This window comes from Lagenorhynchus albirostris, chromosome 7 (assembly GCF_949774975.1).
Source record: "Lagenorhynchus albirostris chromosome 7, mLagAlb1.1, whole genome shotgun sequence".
Lineage (NCBI taxonomy): Eukaryota > Metazoa > Chordata > Mammalia > Artiodactyla > Delphinidae > Lagenorhynchus > Lagenorhynchus albirostris.
This window is the reverse complement of record NC_083101.1, coordinates 107,676,558-107,701,422: the sequence shown is the minus strand read 5'-3', so window position 1 is coordinate 107,701,422 and position 24,865 is coordinate 107,676,558. Positions and strand designations below refer to the sequence as shown.

Here is a 24,865-nt window from a genome sequence, read left to right as displayed (position 1 = left end):
CATACACTTCTTCTGAACTTTAGTTCATCTGTAAAGAAAGTCAGGATGGACTGTATCTTCTCAAAAAACCCTACTGGTTTAATACCGTGTATGTTAAGTCAGAAAATTGAAGAGCATAAACCCAATTTGAACACTCTGAAAACATGTCATATAAAATGAGCCTGAACACCCAATCCACTGCAGATGATTCAATTTACATAATGTGGCAGGGAAACTTCTCCGTAACTCTGCAGGCATGGTCACGCATTGTTTGTTTACACATAGATCAAGGGTTTCCTGCTGCACTTTAAAGAAATGGGAAGAGGCAAGATTGCTGGTTATGAAATTCTGTAAGAACCTTCTATAAACCTTTCCTGATTAAACATGCAGTGTTATACATAGCTAATGTAAAATCTATTTATGAAGTGTATGTTTAGCAATGTCCGGACAGGTAACTTAGGTGTCTGGGCTACAAGAATACATGCCTAACTTAATGTCTTTCTGCTGACTTCTTGATCTCAGAGAAAAGATTTGACTTTCAATGTGTTTTTAAATTGTAGGTCTCTGAGACAGAGACCTCCTTCTCATACTCTGATCTTCCTCCAAGACTTTAGAATGTCAACCTGAAACAAATCATTCTGAGTTTTTAGAGTCAGTTAGCTGTCCACTAAAAATCCCCATGCTCCTTCTGCAGTGTAGAGCTGTGTCTGCAAAATGACTGCTCAGCCCATCTGTATTTCCCAACTCCTCTTCCTGGGGAATTGTATTGTGGCCACATAACTAATTCTGGCCAGTGCACTGTCAATGGAAGTTATACGTTACACCTCTAGGCTGACATCTCCTTGTCCATCCTCTCTTATTCTATTTGCCAGCTGAGAGCAAAGGACTCCAATGTCCCAGGAGATGGCAAAATCACAAGAGAGAAAGAAGCTGGCTTTCTGAATTACCAGGTGGAAGGCAAACTTTACACATCCCAGCGGACTGTCACGTGAGTGAGAAATTAATTACTATTGTGTTAAGCCAAGGACAGGCAGGGTACTGGGTCTTTTTTTTTTTTTTAGCATTTAAGACTTCCTTGATTCAAACACTATAGGCAAAGACACTTGAGGATATACTTTTCATATTCATTAAAAAAAAAACAATTGATATTTATTTTCATTTTGTAGATAAGTTATCCTGTAGAGATCTTCCTTATATCTAACATTGAAGAATTTTAAAATACCAGCCCTATGCCTCATATTGATATGTATTTACTCAATATTATACCTATGGTTGTCTGCATTGCTTAATCTGTTATGTTCAGTGGTAAGCCATGACACTATGGACAGAGATAACATGACACCTTGGACAGGAATAAAAGTAAATGAAAAATTCATGCTCCATTCCTGTTAAGGCTACCCTTTAGGCAGCCACTTTTCTCCCTCTTTTCAGCTCAATTACTTCCCTGATTCTTCTGACGGTGGTAGGAGGTATTCCTCGTGGAGTAGCTCTTGCTGAAGCGATCCTGCAGTATCTCTAGAATATTTTCTGGTGAGGTGTGGGTGGGAAAATCAGTATTTATCAAAATGTGTACTTACTTTTTAAACTTATTCTCACATCTCAAAACAAGATACAAGTATTATATGGCCAAGCACTGCAGAAAATGTTTGTCTAAATTCTGGTGTATATATATTTAAGAGACTTCCTCGGGGGCACTTTCCCGGTCATTACAACAGCAAAATCAACAGCAACAAAAATCTCAGCTTTAAAATGATTTCCTTCAGTAACCTCTCCATTGTGATTCCAACCAGCTTAATGATATGAAGTTATGCTTTTCACTCTTTTACAATGCTAGCATTGCACAGATGCTCCTTTCAGGTGGAAAGCACAGCTGTCTATTAACATTAACATTTCCTCCAAAAGCACAAAGATATACACTACGGGAAAGCCTTTTACAAAATTATAAAAGAAGCTTCTTTTTTCCCCCAACTCTAGGATATATGAAGTTTCAACCTTAGCGACTTTAAAACAGTAATAGCTTTATAATTGTTAGGATTTTCTTGTAAACCAAGAAAGGATCAGATGAAATTTCAAGAATATGCATAAACCATTCCCTATAACAATACTTTAAGAATTGATTTGTATATGTGTTCAGTGACTTCAGTTTTCAAGATGTCCAAGTAGAATACTAAATCCAAAAGCATAAATTTAGTTGCAATTCTTGTGAGGATATTGCCAAAGGAAACAATTCTAAATTTAAATGCACTTGTACATACCATTAGATTGAATGGATCAACTTTAACATTTTCTAAGTACTACTGTGTGTAATTACTGTTTTGTGTTAAGGAGCAGAGACCTGAAAATATGCAGCAACATTTAAGTATTGTATTAGAAGAAATACATACAGGAATAATGTTTGATGGGCCACTGGATATACTATATTTACTGACTATCTATCCTGTAAATTCCATTCTCTCTGCACAAAATGTGTTTCCTTCATTTTCTCCTGCCTTATCAATAGTAGGTTTTGTACCAAAGCCTCTGAGACTCATCTGTGAATTAACATTGAGACCCATCTGGTTCCTTCTGTGACAGTATTTCAGTTCCCACAATTTAGATCCACTTGCACACTCGACTCCACCTCATATTCTGGGGAGAACCTCATGGCTAGTCTGGGAAATGTAAAGGGAGGTACAGACTTTAAATTGGCTCAGTACTGTCAGCCCAGCTAGACTCATTCTTTATTGCTGTGTGTGAGCAAGCCACGACTTCTTCTACCAGATCTCACCGGACAATCTCGGCTTCTCCCCTTCTGCGTGAGTCCTGTCTTCCATGGTTAGCGACGCGGCCTGACTGGGCTTAGGGTCCTACCCTATAAACTCTAGTTTCTACACATGGGACTTTGCCACATAATACCAAAATTTCTTAAATACTTACCAACTACTGGGGTCTCAAACTTAATCTCCCTGGGAGTTAGGTGGCTGAAGCTCAGCAACCTATTTGAAACATGAGAAAAAGTCAGGAGACTTGCAGAGGGCTGGCCCTGACGTTCCTGTCTGGAGAACCAGCACCTTGACTGCCTATCCCCAAACATCTCGCATGTGAGGATTCACCCTCATGTGTTAAGTGGCCATTCTACTGTGTCTGTTACTAACAGCCAGCTATAGCCAGCTATTAGTAACACATACAGTCCAAGAACATCTTGCTTTCCTCTGAGAACTGACATTTTTTTCCCTTTTGATAATCAGAGCAAAGCTCTTAACCTCTTGCTCTGGCTGCCAGAAATCTTAGTGCCAACTTTTGATGGTTTATCATAGCAATTGTGGTGCTCTTTATCATTGTTTCACATGTTCTCTTATGCACTCTTATCTGTTTTTCTCTTCCTATTTCTGTCTCTCTGTAAACTTATTTGAAAAGAGAAAAGACAGGGATTTATTTTTTTTCTTTTTTGCGGTACGCGGGCCTCTCACTGTTGTGGCCTCTCCCATTGCGGAGCACAGGCTCCGTACGCGAAGGCTCAGCGGCCATGGCTCACGGGCGCAGCCACTCCGCGGCATGTGGGATCTTCCCGGACCGGGGCACGAACCCGTGTCCCCTGCCTCAGCAGGCGGACTCTCAACCACTGCGCCACCAGGGAGGCCCGGGGTTTAATTTTTAATGGATTTATTGGCAGCTCTTCATAAGAATTATATAAAATCCCCTAGATATGTAACTTGATCCTTTTTATGGTTGATCCTCTTATTGTTCTGGATATCAGATGTCATTAGTCATCAAACTAAAGAAACATTTTAAGCATGTATGCTTCACCAGGCTCCAGGCTAATGTCAGGGAGAGGGAAGTAAATGACAGTTATGGACCTACTGCTCATACAGTTTATAGGATCAAGTACAGCTTACAAATAATTTGTTTTACTTTTATCAGTTAGAACAATTAAGTGAATATTTAAACCAAGATCGCACTCAAGTTTACTTTAAATTGATACTATTAAATACTTGAAAAATAAAAATGAAAATTTTTTTTTTTTTCCTGAAAACATCAGAAGGTCGAGCTCCCACTTGTATCATGATTTCTTCTATCTTGATTTCAACTTTGGTCTCATGAAGGCTAATGATTTGGTGTTAGCTTGCGTGAACTCACATCTTTATTAATATTCAATGCCATAGTATTCCAAAGATAAAACCTGGAAACTGTACTTAACTGAAAGCATTTTAAGAGAACTATCTGAGCTGGTGATCTACACAGGGACAGCATTCCCCGTGCACCTTGTTACTTGAAATGTACCCTGAAGTAGGAAGAATATACATAAAAGGGATGATTTGTTCTCCAGAGTAATGAAATGCTATTGTTTGAAAATACGGCAGTAAATATAAACTGAATGAATGCGCAAATAAAAATGCAGAGTGTTAAAAAAAAAAACTGCAGTTAATCCAGAACCCAAATAAACAGATAATGCAAAGAGCCGGAAGTTGGATCTTAACACTGTGTAATGATGATGTTTTCAATACACAGCAGAATACTCAGGTTTCTTTGGAGATACCAAACAAAGATTAAATTGGGCTCATTAAAGAGCTGTAATAGGCATTTCTTATAAAGTTTCAAAAGTCTGTTTTTTGAAAGTTGGTAATTCATGTGATAAATACTTTTCAATAAACCAGAATATCAGTTCTGTAAGCTATCTCTATTTTTAAAGTTTACATTCACTGCAAGAATATTTACCTAAACATATCCTAGAAGAGCCACTGTTTTCTTTTTAATATTAGCCTTCTTTTTAACTGTAGTGAACACAGTCATTTCTAAATGGAGGAGGCAAATACCTTGCAGGAACACTTGTCCCCTTCAAGAGGGATTAAGCAAATGTTCCACCACAGCTTCTCAAAAAGCCGCAGGTCATCTGGCCTTTTTGCCACCTCTGCATTTTGCTCAGTAGAAACAGCATCTGCTCAGTTGTTTCTAGATTGCTGAGGAATGTGCTTACACAAGTTTGGAGAAGAACAAAGCTTCTTGTGCGCTCTCTCAATTGGGGGTGAGCTAGCAGCCCTCAATACTTTCATGCTTGAATAGGAAATTGCATATTAACTGATGGCAGGGGAAATGTTCCATTCCTAGAAAAGGATAGAATATGCAAAACATCCTGTTTAGTGTAGTGTGGTGAAAAGAGCATAGGGCCGTGGAGATGACTGACCTTGTTTTTAGGGCCTGCTGTGTTGCAGAAAATTATGTGACCATCCATCAAATAGAATGTCTCACCTACATTACAAAACTAGTAGGAAAATGAGATGTGGTAAAGAGATAAGGAAAGATCTTAAAGATGCAGATTCCTCTGTAAATACTAACTGACCGCAGGGATCCCATGGAACCTCATCCTTCACACAAGGATGGCTTAGAAAACCCACACTTTCCAAATGAGTTTTCCCACCTTCACCCTACCTTCCCCTAGATAAATCCTCAAACTGATTTGCCTTGAAGGTTTAGACACATTCATTGTCTGACCCCTTTATCTCAATGTTTCACAAACTCTCCCTTGTCTTTTCACCTGCCACTAATATATCCCAGATACTATAATGACCCAAGACATGCCCATTTAGTCAAAAAATTGCAGATGCTGACTTCAATTCAGTTCCAGTTATTTCCCAATAATTTAATCATTGTCTTTTGTCAGTATAAGAACTCTTTAGACTATAAGAACCTTCAGCTCCCAATTACTTACTGCCCTTTTGTGCCTAAATAAGTGGTTGTCAACTAGGTTTCCTTTCTTAGTGATGGTTAAAGTTTTTTAAGATACATGGCCTCATTAAGACTGAAAGGCTGGAAGACATCTATATTTTTCCTAAGTGTCAGTTCATCATTTTTTAAGCAATATCATAATAGATATAATCAAAGATTTGACATGGAGACTTCCTGCCTGAGTTAATACTAATTAGTTTTCATATTTGAATATCGAGGAATGGGGTCCTCAGGGATTATATTTGGCCAAACACAGAAAAACAAACAATTGTTACTAACATCGCTCCTTTAAACATTTTCACTCATTATCTCTTATTTTTCATTTAAACAAATTATATTGACTATATCTCAAAGTCTCAGAGCCTCAATTAGAAGGGTAGAAAAAATACTGTACAAAGATATCCAGAGTGTAATTGTCACATTGATGACCTCGGAAGAAGCCTACCTTGGGCTTTTCAGGGAACTTAGACCACTGCTTCCTGGGTCAAGGTGTCCTTTTAAAGGCAGACTGAGGCAGAGGAGTTCCTCTATTGCTTTAATTTATTTCTGTCACTGCCTCTCCCATGTGGGAATCATGCTCCACTCTCCTGACTACTACGATTATATCTTTGAATGCTACGAGGTCTCACTTGAGGAATCAGTATATCCTGGGAGCATTTCTCTACTAGGTACCCTGTTGGAACAGGAGGTAAGAAAAAGAAAAAGGAAAGGAGCTGGTTTACAAGTGGTTCCCTTCACAGGAGATTAAGTTCAGATATAACCTGAAACGTGAAGATTTCAGTTTATTCAAACTGACAGACCTTCCACTGTAGCATTTTTGTATGCTAATAACTGGCCAAATTATCTTTATGAAAAACAAAGGAGTATTTATTTCCACTTAGATAAGTCAAATCCGTTGTGTTTGTGAAATTTCCAGAGTTAATCATGCTTAGATTTAGCTACGCTCTTTTAAATAATGTATGCACAATAACATAAAATTAGCAGAAGGTGACAAATTCAGCCAGCAAATTGATGAACTCTACCCAGATGCTACATTTTGCATTGGAAATTACTTTGAAGAAAACTAGGACAGAAATATTGAACCAGGAAATAATATTTTGCGGAAGATTATGTATGGAATAAAATCCATGTTGGATTACTTAAACCCAAACCATTTGTATTAGTACAATATTTATATTAGTACAATATTCAGTCAGGCAAAAGATTGTTGTATCTAAACTGTCAGCTGTTTTGCAGTGAAGTGCGGCCATATGTAAAAACATTGTTTGAGATTCCAAAACATTATTTCTCTCTTTTGCATCAGGTTCCAAATGCACGCTATCACCTGCACATATGCTTGAGCATTCCTACCTCCCAATATGATCAATATCATCCCATCAAACCAAACTATGCCTTACATCTCATTTGAAGTACATTTGATAAAATATACTTTTATAATTCCAGTCTTCATATTATTTCATATTAACAACAACAAAAAAAAACAAGAAAAAGAAGTGATCTTTTCAAATGACTTACAGTCAAGAAAACATGCCCCTTTTACCTACTGGAAAGTATAAATACAGAAACCACACCCAATTTCATAACCTGTCAATAGTGCTAATACCTGCACCCATGACTTTCTTTATACCTTGTGAACATTAATGGGTGAGGAATGTATAGAGTGAAGAGCATTAGCTCTCTGAGAACAAAATATATTTTAATAGCTATTGAAAGTAGAACAGGAAAAATGAAGGAAATAGGTTATGCAGAAGAGATTAAATTTCATCAAATTTCTTGGTTATCACATATAAATAACTAAATCCATTTTATGTAAATCAAAGTCCAATCTGAAATATGCTTCTTTATCCATTCATCTGTCGATGGACACTTAGAATAAAGAAGATGTGACACATATATACAATGGAATATTAGCCATAAAAAGAAATGAAATTGAGTTATTTGTAGTGAGGTGGATGAACACAGAGTCTGTCATACAGAGTGAAGTAAGTCAGAAAGAGAAAAACAAATACTGTATACTAACATATATATGGAATTTTAAAAAAAATGATTCTGGGACTTCCCTGGTGTGGCACAGTGGTTAGGAATCTGCCTGACAATGCAGGGGACGCAGGTTCGATCCCTGGTCTGGGAAGATCCCACATGCCATGGAGCAACTAAGCCTGTTTTAAACGGAGATCCCACATGCCACGGAGTAACTAAGTAACTAAAGGTTTTAAAAATATTCTGAACTTCAGTTACTGTTTCCCAATTCCAAGGTATGAAATGAAGTCCTTGCTTGAGGATCGTGAATTTAATAACTTCAATGTACCCTAGAATGCCATCCAGGAAAAAAATTAAAGTGTGCATTGCATCCTGAAAGCCAAGGAGGGCCTCTCAATGCTCTAGATAAAGCCAAGTTCAATTTCCAAAATCCAAGTTAGTTAGGCTTGGTATAAGCATATCAAACCTCTTAATCTTCACGATCTTTGGGGATTTTTTTTGTTGATAGATAGAGAATGAGTGACACAGTGTCTGGATTGCTACGAATCCTTCCAACAATTCAAAAAATAGCTAAAAGCAAATAATATCAATGATAAAAGTGGGTCAGTGACACTATTCTTGATCGTGAAGGACTATAAATAAATACTATTTTGCAAACATTTTCTCTCTTTTGTGAAAGAAAATTGAATGTCTGTTTGCTGAAGTTAAAGCAATCTGAAATTCAATTTGTAGGCTATAGATCTGATTTAGTAGCATGTACACAAACATCTTTAGGCCAGGATAAAGATTTACTTCAGTGTGCGTCCAGCTAACTCGTTTTCTTTCCCTTGACAAATTGTAGTTTTGCACTGACTTTCTGAGAATAACTGGGATGCAAAAATTAGTGTTTATTTGGGTAGTGAATTGACTCTATCACTGAAAATAAATGGCCTACTTTTCTTGTTAAAGCCTTCACAGATCTATACAATAAAATATGTTTATAGGTCACTGAGTGGATGGTAGATTCCCTGTGAAATCTCAGAGAGTTAAAAAAAAAGTGACTTTTCTCAAAATAGGTATTGAAGTTCAAAAGAGATACACATTTTTTTCTTTTCTTGTTTTTAGAGTATATTTGATTTACAATGTTGTGTTACTTTCTGCTGTACAGCAAAGTGAATCAGTTACACATATCCATGTATCCACTATTTTTTAGATTCTTTTCCCATATGTCATTACAGAGTATTGAGTAGAGTTCCCTGTGCTATATAGCAGGTTCATTCGTTATCTATTTTATATAGAGTAGTGTGTATATGTCAATCCCAATTTCCCAATTTATCCCTCCCTTTCCCTTTCCCTTTCTCCCCTGGTAACTATAAGTTTCTTTTCTACGTCTGTGACTCAACTTCTGTTTTGTAAATAAGTTCATTCGTATCGTTTTTTAGATTCCACATATGAGAGATATCATATGATGTTTGTCTTTCTCTGACTTACTTTATCCAGTATGACAATCTCTAGGTCCATCCATGTTGCTGCAAATGACATTATTTTGTTCTTTTTAATGGCTGAGTAATATTCCATTGTATGTATGTACCATATCTTCTTTATCCATTCATCTGTCATTGGACATTTAGGTTGCTTCCATGTCCTGGCTGTTGTAAATAGTGCTGCAGTGCACATTGGGGTGCATGGCTCTTTTTGAATTACGGTTTTATCTGGATATATGCCCAAGACTTGGATTGCAGGATCATAAGGTAGCTCTATTTTTAGATTTTTAAGGAACCTCCATACTGTTCTCCATAATAGTTGTACCAATTTACATTCCCAGCAACAGTGTAGGAGGGTTCCCTTTTTCCCACACCCTCTCCAGCATTTATTACTTGTAAACTGTTTGATGATGGCCATTCTGACTAATGTGAGGTAATACCTCATTGTAGTTTTGATTTGCATTTCTCTAATAATTAATGATGTTGAGAATCTTTTCATGTGCTTTTTGCCCATCTGTATGTCTTCTTTGGAGAAACATCCAAAGATTTAGATCTTCTGCCCATTTTTTGATTGGGTTGTTTGTTTTTTTGACATTGAGCTGCATAAGCTGTTTATATATTTTGGAAATTAATCCCTTGTCGGTCGCTTCATTTGCAAATACTTTCTCCCGTTCTGTGGGTTGTCTTTTCGTTTTGTTTATGGTTTCCTTTGCTGTGCAAAAGCTTTTAAGTTTAATTGGGTTCCATTTGTTTGTTTTTATTTTCATTACTCTAGGAGGTGGATCAAAAAAGATCTTGCTGCAATTTATGTCAGAGAGTGTTCTGCCTATGTTTTCCTCTAAGAGTTTTATAGTATCTGGCCTTACATTTAGGTTTTTAATCCATTTTGAGTTTATTTTTGTGTATGGTATTAGGGAGTGTTCTAATTTCCTTCTTTTACATGTAGTTGCCCTGTTTTCCCAGCACCACTTATTGAAGACACTGTCTTTTCTCCATTGTATAGTCTTGCCTCCTTTGTCATAGATTAGGTTGCCATAGGTACTTGGATATATCTCTGGACTTTCTATCCTGTTCCATTGATCTATATTTATTTCTGTGCCAATATTATGCTGTTTTGATTACTGTAGCTTTATTAGTGTAGTCTGAAGTCAGGGAGCCTGATTCCTCCAGCTCTGTTTTTTTTTTCTCAAGATTGCTTTGGCTGAGATACATATTTGAATGTCATTTTAAAACCGGGAATAAACAGATATTATCAAAGGCCTCAATTTAGTTTTGTTTTCCATTAGAAATGGACAATCTCCTTTTTTATATATAACATCTTCATTGCAGTATAACTGCTTTTTTTTTCTTAAATAAATTTATTTATTTTATTTTTGGCTGCATTGGGTCTTCGTTGCTGCGCACGGTGAGGGCGAGCTACTCTTCGTTGCGGTGTGCAGGCTTCTCAGTGCAGTGGCTTTTCTTGTGCGGAGCACAAGCTTTAGGTGCACAGGCTTCACTAGTTGTGGCTCGCGGGCTCTAGGGTGCAGGCTCAGTAGTTGTGGTGCATGGGCTTAGTTGTTCCACGGCATATGGGATCTTCCCAGACCAGGGCTCGAACCCGTGTCCCCTGCACTGGCAGGTGGATTCTTAAACCGCTGCGCCACCAGGGAAGCCTGACAATCTCTCTTTTAAACAAAAAATCAAACTGAGACACTGAAGCTTTATACAATGATAGACTTTAGTATTTTAATTTAGTGTGTGTTTGCTTATTTAATGTGGGAAATTGAAACCTGCTGGTAGGAGAGGTCAGACGAGAAAGTCGATGTCACTGGGAGAGACTGAACAAAAGCTAAAGTAGTGCTACCCCAGCACCAGAGGCTCACAGGAGAAACAAAGGAAGGTAAGGAGAGAGAAGGAAAGCAAAGCAAAGTCACTGAAGATGATTCAAATTAAACCTCTAGGTTTCTGATGTATGAGAATTGTTCTAGCTGAAGTACACAAAGAAGGAAGCCAAATGCACTTACTGGTGACCCAGACACAAGGTTGAGTGTATTAAGAAACACATCAGGCAAAGTTGGGGTCTTTTCACTGTAACCTGATTTTTACCTACTGGCTGCGGCAGTTTTGGACAAGTTGCTCAAACTCTCTGAGCCTCAATGGCCTAATTTATAAAAAGGGGTGTATGTGGGTGTAAAATTAGCCATCTGGAGGATGCCAGTAGCATTGTTATTAGGCTTGTGTTAGCAAATGGAAAAAGAGCTCGCCAGTGTTACCGACTCTTATTAATAACATCAGCAGTTAAACTCCTCTCCTCTCTTTTCCCTCTTTGTTGGTGAGAAGCTTCTTCCATTTCCTTTGGTTTCCGTTTGTCAGTTTACACCTCTCATAGGTGTGATGATCTCATGTTGACAGTATTCACTTTCTCTCCATTTTAGCCACCCATACTTAGAACAGTCTTTCTAAAACTGTGGTCATGACTGCTGGCAGCAGAAATCACCCAGATGTGTGCTTTCAGTGGGTATTTATGTGCCCATCCCAAAACGACTGAATCTAAATCTCTGTGGGTGAGACTTAGAAATATGCTTTCATAACAAATCCTCGGATTATTTTAGCTGCAGTTTGGAAACCACGTTTCACTCTCTGACTTGTCCTTTGACCTATCTGACCTAATCCGACCTCATCACTTATCCTTTCTTCACTTTGAATAACTATTCATAATATATATCTTTTTCACCTTTTGCTGGCAATTTCAGCACATAGACTGCTCTTCACCCTTTTGTCAACCATCTTATGAGGAATCCGACTCCTGGCCAGAGTAACTGTGTGATTTTTCAGGCCTGAACAGAGGCAATTGCAGAGGCTTTCCTGACAGGCCTCACAGGGGAGAGCTGCCCTCTCCCACCAGGCTCCATGCATAGCCTGTGCACTGCAGGCCCTGGAGGGAGTGGCAGGCCTTCCTGGCTGGCCTCGCTCTTCTGCATATCTGCATTCCTGGCCCAGTGCCTTCGTTTGAGGGCTGCTTTATTTGGGGCCTTCCACAGAGGCCCGTACTTAGACAACTCTGTGAAAACCTCCTTACAGGGGAAAGTGGGAAAAACTTGAAGACACATCTCTGTATTCTAGCTCAGGGCTCAGGACTGCTAACTGTATCCCCTCTCTCTCCTGGGCCCCCAGGTTAAGAAAACCTCTGGAACCTTTTGTTTGAGGCCCCCTCAGCAATGAGATGATCCTTACTTCTGCACTGATCCACCTGCCCTAAACCAGGGGCCCTCAAACATGGGAAGAAGGGAGCAGGGTGGGAGTTGGAGCTTTCTCCGGGTTAGCCTCTTGTGGACGCTATCACAGTAAATGATTAAAGGCTTGACTGTTACTTTCATTTTTGGCTCATTTTTAATTGGCTGCTCTGACACCTGGCAGCTCATCTCTCTCTCCAGTTAAGCTGAGCTCCTGATATCACCATGCTCCAACTCTTTTGCAACTCTTCCCAAATCTGTTATTTAGTATTAGGACATCTGGGGAAAAACAAAACTTTAAAAAAGAATTAATCCTGGTGGAACCTAACTGTTTTCCTTCCCAGGGCCTGCATGGGGCTGCTGACAGCTGCAGGAAAAGCATACCACTGTCCAGACCTTTGAAACTGCAACTTGATCAGCACCACCCTCAACCAGGCCATCAACATGGCCAGCAATCCTGCTACTTCCTCCTTAGTCCTACTATGTCAGCCATCATCACCTGGTTTATAATTTCCACCATATCCAACGTCTAACCTCACTGTTTCCCCTGTGGGTCCCAGAAGATTCTGTGATTCACCAGCTGATAAAGAAAATAGGAACCAAAGGACAAAAACTTCCTGCCACCAATCTTAAAACCCATCTTTCCCACTTTCTCTTGTTTACAGCGAAGTCTCCCTTCTATTTTCAACACACAATATCTTTATCTGTGCTCTACTCATTATTTCCCACCTTCTCAAGGACTTATATTGATATTTCCACCTCTTTCCTGCGTTGACAAACCTCTTGCACTCTGCAGGCTGCTTGACGTTAACCTTTAAACATCCTCAGATTTCTTCCCACTTTAAAAAGAAAAATAAAAAATAAGCAGCCCCACATCTCCCCCTAGCTAGAAGTAATTCTTTCAACTATTTGGAAATTCTAGCCTGTAGATAGCTCTACTTTCTTGCTATTTAGTACTTGAAATGTAGCTGGTGCAACTAAGAAAGTGATTTTTTAAATATTATTTAATTTTGATTAATTTCTGTTTCAATTTAAACAGGCATAAGTGGCTAGTGGCTATCATATCAGACAGGCAGACCCAGATAAACACTGGAACTGGGCTTCCCTGGTGGCGCAGTGGTTGAGAGTCCGCCTGCCGATGCAGGGGACGCGGGTTCGTGCCCCGGTCCGGGAAGATCCCACATGCCGTGGAGCGGCTGGGCCCGTGAGCCATGGCCGCTGAGCCTGCGCGTCCGGAGCCTGTGCTCCACAACGGGAGAGGCCACGACAGTGAGAGGCCCGCGTACCGCAAACAAACAAACAAACAAACAAACAAAAAAACCACTGGAACTTACATTTCAAAGCTTATCATGACAGCATAACTAGCAATGACAGTAATATCTCAATATAAACCGAAGTTATCTTTTAAGACCTTAGTTATGATATGAAACAGACATAACACAATAATAGTAGGGGACTTTAACACCCCACTTACAACAGTGGGCAGACCATCCAGACAGAATATCAATAAGGAAACACTGGCCTTAAATAATACATTAGACCAAATGGACTTAATTGATTTTTATAGTGCATTCCACCCAAAAGCAGAAGAATACACGTTCTTTTCAAGTTCACATGAACATTCTCCAGGATAGATCACATGGTAGGCCACAAAACAAGCCTCAGTAAATTTAAGAAAATTTAAGTTATATCAAGCATCTTTTCTAACTACAATGCTTTGAGAGTAGAAATCAACTACAAGAAAAAAAACTGCAAAAAACACAAACATGTGGAGGCTAAACCATATGCTACTATACAATCAATGCATCACTGAAGAAATCAAAGAGGAAATCAAAAAATACCTAGAGACAAATGAAAACATAATGATCCAAAACCTATGGGACGCAGCAAAGGCAGTTCTAAGAGGGACGTGTACTGTGATATGAGCTTACCTTAGGAAACAAGAAAAATCTCAAGTAAACTATGTAACCTTACACCTAAAGCAACTAGAGAAAGAATAAACAAAACCCAAAGTCAGTAGAAGTAAAGATCAGAGCAGAGATAAATGAAATAGAGACTAAAAGAACGGCAGTAAAGATCAATGAAACTAAAACCTGGTTCCTTGAAGAGATAAACAAAATTGATAAACCTTTAGCCAGGCTCATCAAGAAAAAAAGAGAGAGGGCCCAACTCAATAAAATCAGAAATGAAAAAGGAGAATTTACAATTGACACCACAGAAACACAAAGGATCATAAGAGACTAATATGAGCAACTCTGTGCCAATAAGATGGACAACCTAGAAAAGATAGGCAAATTCTTAGAAAGATACTGTCTCCCAAGACTGAACCAGAAGAAATAGAAAATATGCACAGACCAATTACCAGTACTGAAATTGAATCAGTAATTTAAAAACTCCCAACAAACAAAAGCTGGGACCAGATGGCTTCACAAGTGAAGTCTACCAAGCATTTAGAGAAGAGTTAACGCCTATCCTTCTGAAACTATTCCAGTTTAATTCATTATTATGTCATTGTCTCCCACCTTCCAACTCTTGTCTCAACAATCTGTACAGAAAATAACTCCAGTATTTGCTCAATGACCCTAAGACTAGCAATGGCTATGTGACATTAACAATAAGCATGAAATAATTTTTAAAAATCATAATCAGATATCTTACTAGGAAAATGGAATAAGAATTGCATGAGCAAAGCTGATGCTGTGCTACTCATGAACTCGGGAAGAACAGTAATCCTGAGAAGAGCTGCCTGAGATGCACTCAGCAGTGCAACTATTAACAAACTACACATAAGCATTTTCCCACCATCAGACATGGAGGCCGTTTTGTGAGCAGCACTAAGAAGCTCACCGAGAGTTCAGGGGTATTTTTCAGAACTGAGTTCACGCTATATCACAGCATATACTCTATGAGGACCCTTGGGAAAAATTCCCTTCAGTGTAAGAACCAGACGTACTTCTGAAAAATTAGTTTGCTTTTCTTTTATGGACATTAAGTACTGTGTAAATGATCTTGTTTGCCCAGTTTTTTGTAAGAAATCCTGAAGCCAGTTTCTCAATTCACCATCAGCAGACATAGCTGCCTCGCATGTTTTATTTTTGTTATAAAAGCACATTATGGTTTTATCTTATTTTTTAGCAAAAAAGAAAAATTGATTTTTTTCTTGATTTCCCCATTTCCTTGGTTAATTTTGGATGTCATAGCATCTCACTCTGCATAGTCTCTCAACACACAGTTCAATTTAAACATACATATTTGTCTTCTCTTCTCCTAGAGACCCATAGTTCATAATCTATTTACATTAATTAAATATTTCAGATAAATAAAACAAATCAATGATGCAGTTATTTTAACATTCTGTTGCACCAGGAAATATACAAACAGTAAAATAAATGAGTTCAACCCTGATAAAACTCTTATTGTGTTACTGCTAGTGCAAAAGCAAAACAGAAAATGCTACCCACCAGCATTTATGCATAAATATCATCTATTCATTAGGTAATTTATTTCTCCAAATGCTTTGCCTAAATAAGCTAACTGAGCTCAGAAAACCGAATAGTTTGAGAAACAATTCAGGTGTGTCTCTTAGGCATCAAATACCATACAAAACAAAACACGCTTAGGCTAAGCAAACCAAGAGCCAGAGGCAAGCTCTTGTGAATTCATTTCTCTCTGTGCCAAAAGAAGGAGAAGATTTTCTTTTAAGCACTGTGATGAGGGGAAAGGAGGGTAGTAAGACAAGCTTACACATCCCCAAAGATTGTTCAGCGTCAATGAGAATTATGCCATGCCTAGACAGTAATACTATCTCTATGCCTTCAATGCTTTCAAGTACTACAAAGCTGGAGAAAAATATTTACTAAAATAAAACATGAGAAGTGAAAGACATTTGCTCAGTTGTGTGACAATTAAGTTACTCAACACATTGATGGTGACAATATGTACCTTGAATGTTGCACTTTTCCCACAATATATGGAAAACTTTTAGGGAAGTCAATATTTATATAAATACTCTCTTCTGTGGAGTACCGCAGAGGAAAGATAAGCAGGCATAGCTTTCCATGATCAAATTTTCCTTGTGTCTTCTCTTTTCTTTCTAACAACTGCTGCTACCACCACCACCTTCCTACGAGGGCGATCTTTTTGACTAGATGTATGTAAATTCCATTTTTCCTTGGCTTAGCTAAGGAAGATTTAGCTAAGGAATTCTCTAAAAGATTCTTACTATTAAATTCAAGGAACATAATACAAGATGAAATAAAACAATTACAAAAATAATAAAACAAATAACAACAAACTTCAGAAGTCCAGAAACATAACTGTTGACAAAGAATCTATTTTCATTCCATGATAAATAAAGTTCAAGCAAAAATCAAAAAATGCTCTGGCATACAGAAGTTTACAGGTTGACTTCCCTCCTGAAAATCTCTCCAGGGGTTTCACTCAGTACAGTCAAACTCCTTCATAGGTTTTTCATAAGCTGGCCCCAATACACCTCTCCAGCTTACCTCAACTGTGTCACTTTCCTTGCCTTATCAGCTGTTCCTTCTCTCACGAGAAATCCCGACACCTACTCTCACCAGAAAAAATGTCAAGTCCATAGCACCTTATGTGAGATGCTTTCCTTGAAATTCCATGGCAGAGGTAACAGCTATTTCATGTCACCACTTTTTGAATATAATTTCCATATTTATTTACCCCTCATTATAATGCATTTTCCTCAGTAGCTGCTTTGAAGATTGTCTGCCCTACCAAACTATAAGCTCATTATCCTACAGATGAATTATCTTTCTATTCTCAGGAATTAACAAACTAGCTGATCCACTGTATCATGTCCTAAGTCTTTACTGAATTAGTAAAATTGAAATGTAGGATGCTTCAAATCCCAATACAATTTTTTTAATCTTACTAATATTTTCCTGCTCATCACAATCATGTACTATTGAGTTTTGTTCCTCTTCCACTTCTTTTTACCAATTTTATAAGGAAAATGTGTATTTCAATGATCATTAAAAGATAGGCACTGAATATAGCATATCATGCTATTTCAGAGTAATTCAGGTTAGGTATTCTTCACCTTGAAAATGACGTTACTTTGATCTTAAAAAGCTAAATAAAAGGCCATAATATCTATAAATTGTATTTATTATAGAAAAGCAAAGGAGCAATATTATCTTATTTTTACTGGACACTACTTTTTAAAAAACCAAAAGGAATAATAATTATGCAAATGCTGATCTCACCTTCATTTTATCTGCACGGACTTCCATCAAAGTCATATAAAACTATAAAAATTTACCTTTGGGGCTTCCCTGGTGGCGCAGTGGTTGAGAATCTGCCTGCTAATGCAGGGGACACGGGTTCGAGCCCTGGTCTGGGAAGATCACACATGCCGCGGAGCACCTGGGCCCGTGAGCCACAACTACTGAACCTGTGCTCCGCAACAGGAGAGGCCACGATAGTGAGAGGCCCGCGCACCACAATGAAGAGTGGCCCCCGCTTGCCACAACTAGAGAAAGCCCTCGCACAGAAACGAAGACCCAACACAGCAAAAATAAATTAATTAATTAATAAACTCCTATCCCCCAACATCTTCTTTAAAAAAAAAAAAAATTTACATTTGATAATAGTTAAGATGGAAGACAATGTCATAGAAATAATTTTAAAATGTAATCATTGTATCTCTTCAGGGTTTGGGAAGTGAAGTTATAAAAAAGTATATAAAATATCATGTTAAAATGAAAATCATTTTAGATGACAACTACTTTTTTCAGATGAAATAATGAAATGAACTAAAAAATATACATTTTGTTTATCTAGAAATCAGGTTTCTCCCCACGTTCTATTTATTCCATTACTTTCTGAACAGCCTTATCTCAATTTCAGGAATATAATTTATATTTTAAAAAATGAAAATGCCATGAGAGAAAGCATTCATAAATTGTATACGAAACAATAAGAAAATATTTGTACAACATTTTCTACTTTGACAGATATGCAATATTTGAATATTGGCTCTATGCTATCTCTCTTTTTAACATAGTCCAAGGATAACACTTTTAAGGTTAGAGCCATAATGCATCAATTTTGATACTGAGAAAATAGCGAAGATCATATTGTAGTTTTATATTTTAAGTCGGTAGATCCCCCCCCCAGTCCAATTCTCCAAAGCTGAGACTCAGCCAAACCCATGTTTAGATTATCCTTCCATTGCTTTAAGATGTAATAATGATAGCCTTGGACAATTTTTAGGCTGGCATTAAATCTTATAGTTGTCCCTAGTTATACCAATAAAGGTGGAGAGGAAGGTAAAACATAAAAAACTGAGCATCTTTAGCAGAGATGATTCTAGAGTTACTGATCAGTGTAAGTCTAATTACTTGCTGTGATACAAAACCACATGCAGTTTTCCATCTGCTTGGGACAACTGGATATCAATGACATCATCATGGATGGCTTTACCTTCCCACATAAATACTGTAAAATTTTAGGCATTCCAAAAATATTCAGTAGTTGCACCTTCCTCAATTCACACATTATTGACCTCGTAAACCTTTTTAGACAAGAGAAACTGTTTGTGTGCTCATTAACTATATATTCAGGCTGCACAGTTGAGTTAAGGGATACATTAACTATGAAGTAAACACTTTTGATCTTGCCCTTAAGGTATCACTATAACTTTGCTGTACTAAATACGTAACCAGTTGTTTGCTCCCGCTTTATAATTTTGTCAATTGGCAGTACTGACCAGCATTGTTGCTGCACTTTTTTTCTGATATGTTTTCAGCATAAAACTTTGTTCGGAATGAACATATTTCTACCAAGAAACCTGAAAATGTCTTGATCCACAACTTCCTAAATGTCCAAAATGTGCATTGAAATCTTGATACACAAAGTTTCCCCCTCCATCCCCTAAAGCTTAAAAAATTAAATCACAAGGGGAAAAGATGAGGGATGATCCATTTTTTCATGTCAGGAGTCTCGTATTTATTCTATTTGCATGTTTGTTCATTTATTCAGTAAATATTTATTGAGTTCCTGTTACGTACCAAACACTGGACTAGGTATCAGGGATATGGTGCTGAACTAAATGCAAATGCCCCCCCCCCCCCGTCCAGCTGAAGTTGCCATCTGATTAGATAGAGGTACTAAATCACTAATTTGTCAAACCAAATATACAATTTAAAATGATGCATATATTCTAAGAAGAAAAATAAATTAACAAAATAAAGAGGTATGGTTTAAATTTAGGGCTCAGGGAAAGCGTCACACATACAGGTAATTCCTACTCTTGTTGAAGGTCTCTATGTATACACATGCTGTGCACACACACATATTTGTGTGTGTGTTTTAAAATGTGTAGAGCTCATATAAATATGTATATATATATATATATAATATTTATGTACACACATAGATACTTTAACATAAGTAGGAGTTAGATGAGCAAAGGTGGAGAGAAGAGGGTGGAAGGAAGATACAGAATATGCAAGAGGCCTCGGGTCAGAAAGAATTGACAGAAGGCAGATGTGGCTGCAGCACAGAAAGAGCCCACAGGAGGTAAGCCCAGGGTGGAGTACAAGGCCAGATTATGCAGAGCCTTATTGGCTGTATTAGTGATTTTAAATTTTATACTAATACAATGGGAAGGTTCTGAAGGATCTTAAAATAGTAGAGCAGCAGGTTTCCTTTCACTGTAATGTATTAAATTATTAGGGTGGGCCTGGGAGGTAATTATGCAGGTGGGGAAACCAAGTATAACATAGTAGAGACAAAACCTGCCGGTAGATGGCCAAGTTTTCTATACAGAAAGAGTGAATAGAAACCAGAACTTTTTTTTTTTTTTTTTTTTTTTTTTTTTTTAGAAACCAGAACTTTTTGAGGTAAAGACAGGAAATTGTTATGGATTGGTGAGAGGTGAAAGAAAAGTTTCTGGCAAGAGCAAGTGGATGGGTGGATTTTTGAGGAAACACAATGGAGAAGGGAAAGATTTGTAGGGACACCGTGACAAGTTGAGTACATCCCTGTTTATTAATTTGAGATGCCTGTGAGCCGTCTGGTAGAGATGTCGAGGAGGAATTAAATGTCTAAGTCGAAAGTGCAAAAGAGAGGCTTGAGATTTACATGTGGGTTCTTCTGATTATGTTTAAAGTCAGGGAATAGATAAGATTGCCAAAGCTGAGAGTACTGATTGCAAGAGAAGACCCAGCATCAACTATAAAGGAACTAACATATAGAATAAGCGTTATCATGCAAATCAAAACTACAATGAGATATCATCTCACACCAGTCAGAATGGCCATTATCAAAAAATCTACAAACAATAAATGCAGGAGAGGGTGTGGAGAAAACGGAACCCTCTTGCACTGTTGGTGGGAATGTAAATTGATATAGCCACTATGGAGAACAGTATGGAGGTTCCTTAAAAAACTACGAATAGAACTACCATATGACCCAGAAATCCCACTACTGGGCATATACCCTGAGAAAACCATAATTCAAAAAGAGTCATGTACCAAAATGTTCACTGCAGCTCTATTTCCAATAGCCAGCACATGGAAGCAACCTAAGTATCCATTGACAGATGAATGGATAAAGAAGATGTGGCACATACATACAATGGAGTATTACTCAGCCATAAAAAGAAACGAAATTGAGTTATTTGTAGTGAGGTGGATGGACCTAGAGTCTGTCATACAGAGTGAAGTAAGTCAGAAAGAGAAAAACAAATACCGTATGCTAACACATATATATGGAATCTAAAAAAAAAAAAAAAGGTCATGAAGAACCTAGGGGCAAGATGGGAATAAAGACGCAGACCTACTAGAGAATGGACTTGAGGCCACGGGGAGGGGGAAGCGTAAGCCGGGACGAAGTAAGAGATTGGCATGGACATATATACACTACCAAACGTAAAATAGATAGCTAGTGGGAAGCAGCTGCATAGCACAGGGAGATCAGCTCTGTGCTTTGTGACCCCTAGAGGGGTGGGATAGGGAAAGTGGGAGGGAGGGAAGAGATATGGGGACATATGTATATGTATAACTGATTCACTTTGTTATAAAGCAGAAACTAACACACCATTGTAAAGCAATTATACTCCAATAAAGATGTTAAAAAAAAAATAAGGGCTCTCAGTTTTTTTGTGTATAAAATTTCCCTGGGTATATGATAAAATACAATCCATTCACAGAAAGTCTGGTCCAGTAGTTTTGGAATGGAACTCAGAAATATGCATTTTAAAAATATTCCTTATAATTCTGAGGTGGTTGTTTCATTTTAACAATTCTGTGGTAGTTGCTGCATTGTTTTCAGCTTGAAAAAAACAGGAGGTTAAAAAAAAAAAAAAAGGATCCTGCACAGTTCTATGTGGAATCTCTTATTTTCAAAAAATGAAAAACTAGGGCTTCCCTGGTGGCACAGTGGTTGAGAGTCCGCCTGCCGATGCAGGGGACGCGGGTTCGTGCCCCGGTCCGGGAAGATCCCACATGCCGCGGAGCGGCTGGGCCCGTGAGCCATGGCCGCTGAGCCTGCGTGTCCGGAGCCTGTGCTCCGCAGCGGGAGAGGCCGCGGCAGTGAGAGGCCCGCGTACCACCAAAAAAAGAAAAAAAAAAAAAAGAAAAACTAAAAGTCAATATGCCTGAAGCATGGAGAAAAGTGACAAAAAAAATAAGGTTGGAGAAACATGCAAGGACCAAATCGTGGTGGGTCTTGTAGGCTATAAAAAGAATTTGGGACTTTATCTTTAGGATCAGGGGTAGGCATAAAAGGCTTCAAACATAATTGATATGAGCAGATATATGTTTTAGAAAAAAATAACTGGTTGTAGAGATTGGTTTTCATGAAGACTGAATGGAGGGTCCAGCTAATAGTTGCAATTGTCTTGGTAATTAGAACTAGGATGGTGATGGTGTAAATGGAAAGAATATATAGGTTTGAGGAAAATGTGGAAAGAAAAATGGCCAGCATTTACTGATGTATATGATATGAAAAGGGGTAAGAGTGAGGGAAATGTCAGGGTCAGCTCAACAAACCCAGTTTTGGCTTATCTACGTGTTTGGAAGATGGAATCCATCATGGTCACAGGAAATGCTGGAGGAAAAACTGGCTTTGGGGATGTCAGGTGGAGGACAGAGGATCATGTGTGTTGTTTCTCATATGATGAGCTTGAATGAGACACCAAAAGAAGGATGTTAAAGGGGCCCTACAGTAGGGATGCATAAATATGTGAATGTGCAGATAGTAACTGAAGTTGTGAGTGTGTATATGACCATCTGTGAAGAAGAAATGGCAAAATAGGAACCACTCTCTGAAAAAGAAAGGGATTCCTATGGTGTCGCCGTCAAGAAGAGCATTGCTTCCCTGATAAATACCTATTATAATAGACTTATTTGTTTAGGAAACAGGAAAGCATTAAAAAGGACAGCCATAGAAATCCTCAATTATAACATGTATATGACAGTGATGTGAATTAATACTAGGAATTTTATCAGAATCATTCAAATCCAGCTACCTTTTTCTCAAGTAACATTAATTGACAAGGGTAAAGTTACAGTTAAAAAACTTTATTATTTTTCATCTATTTTAATGTCTATTTATCTGAAGTGCAAAACTGTATAATCAGGTTTATATTGACCTCCCCCCAAATTACCATAAAACATTCTAAGTATATACTACATTTTATTACAGTTTGTCAACCCCTTAATGGTGGCTTGTGTGTCAGCGTATCTCCACAACTTGAATATAAATCTATTGTACCAAGAGCCAGATTATTTGGTTCTTTGAATCTTTTTAAACACTTGGCTCAATTCCGATTATATAATTAATATTCAGTAATTTTTATTAGTTTCTAAATAAAAACTATTAGAATTTTTAGTGCACTAAATGGAAAATGATGTGAGCTTCTCTTTTGACTTAATTTTATAAATTTAAGGAACCGACAGCCAAATTATCCCCTACTGTTAAAGAGAGATATCTCTACTGAAAAAGGGAGAAACATTTTATTGATATAAATACATTTAATTTTTATTAAATTTAATACATGACAGGCACCATGAATAATTACTAAGGACTTATACTCTTTAAGAAAAATGGAAAAGCCTTTCTTTACCTCTAGTTAGGAAAAAAAGAAAGTTAATCTGTCACAGCACACACACAAACGCAACCATACACACTATTTTAGGTTATGTGTTTTCTATTTGGGTTTTAAAAATATTGAGCAAATCACTGTATCTCTCAAGACACCAAGACAATAACCAAATTATGGTGTTTTTCAAGATCCTAGAACAGCTCACTCTTAATTCAATTTATTATTTGGAGCCTGTGAAGAATAAAGTAAAAATGCACAAATCAGAAATGCAGAATTTTCGACCTCATAGGAATTCCAAGAACAAATGGCTGTGGAAGAAAGGAAATAATTTTTTTTTTTTTTGCGGTACGCGGGTCTCTCACTGTGTGGCGTCTCCCATTGCGGAGCACAGGCTCCGGACGCACAGGCTCAGCGGCCATGGCTCACGGGCCCAGCCGCTCTGCGGTATGTGGGATCTTCCCAGACCGGGGCATGAACCCGTGTCCCCTGCATTGGCAGGCGGACTCTCAACCACTGCGCCACCAGGGAAGCCCAGGAAATAATAATTTTTTAAGAAAGAAAGCTGGAAGAAAAAGGGGAAGGTAGATAGGAAAGAAGGATGGAATGAAGGAAGAATTGGAAGAGAAAGGGAAGGAGGGAGGGAAGGAAGAGAGGAGAAAGAGAAGAAGGAAAGAAGGAAGGAAGCTGGACCCCTGTACCCCTCCCATAGTTCTCACCCTTCACAGAGAAGGTCACATCTACCACTGGTGCTGGTGCTTTGTAAACTCCAGCTGAAGAACGCAGTTCACATGTTTCTTTTGGCTCGCTCCTTCCTGATAATTTCACTATCCCTACTCCCTCAACCACTCTCTCCCATTTCAATGCTGGGTATTCAGAAGAGACAAGGAAAACAGAACTTCCAGGAAGCTATAGCTATGTCCGAGTCCCTTACTGCTGACGAAAGGGACAGAACATAGTAACCAGGGGAGAGCTAACCTTTGTAAAGAAAACATGATAGAAAAATCCAGCCCCACAGTGTACGTGAAATGGTCCTTTTTATGTTCCCTCCACATTAGTTCTCTCCTAGAGCTGTAAAGTAGTATCTGGTGGCTCAGACTAGTTGAGAATTTCTAAGCACACCAGCTGCTCCTTAAATTCTTCTAAGAAACCCCTAGGGTAACATTAAGTTTAAAGCTCACAATTCCCTTGTGTGCAGTAGCCAACAGTGCAGAGTTTCATCGTCAGAGCCTGTTTGAACCTGTAGGAAAATCCATTGACGTGTGGAAAGAGCCATATATATTGACTACAAATTGACAGGGCAGCGACCAAAGTTACAGCTTACAGAGATCAAGGGGAAAAAGTCAGGTTTTTTTTTTTCAGAAGGCTGGTGCCAGTAAAAAAAAAAAACTAGGGGCTTCCCTGGTGGCGCAGTGGTTGAGAGTCTGCCTGCCGATGCAGGG

General features: G+C 38.2%; 1 long non-coding RNA gene across 1 annotated transcript in view; it reads left to right on the top strand.

The window, feature by feature from the left end:
* Positions 1 to 849: 849 nt before the first annotated feature.
* LOC132523051 (uncharacterized) overlaps positions 850 to 24,865 on the top strand; it is a 52,765-nt gene continuing 28,749 nt past the window's right edge. The window contains exon 1 of the long non-coding RNA XR_009541412.1: positions 850 to 967. This is a non-coding gene — a long non-coding RNA (uncharacterized LOC132523051). The remainder of the gene's footprint in view (positions 968 to 24,865) is intronic.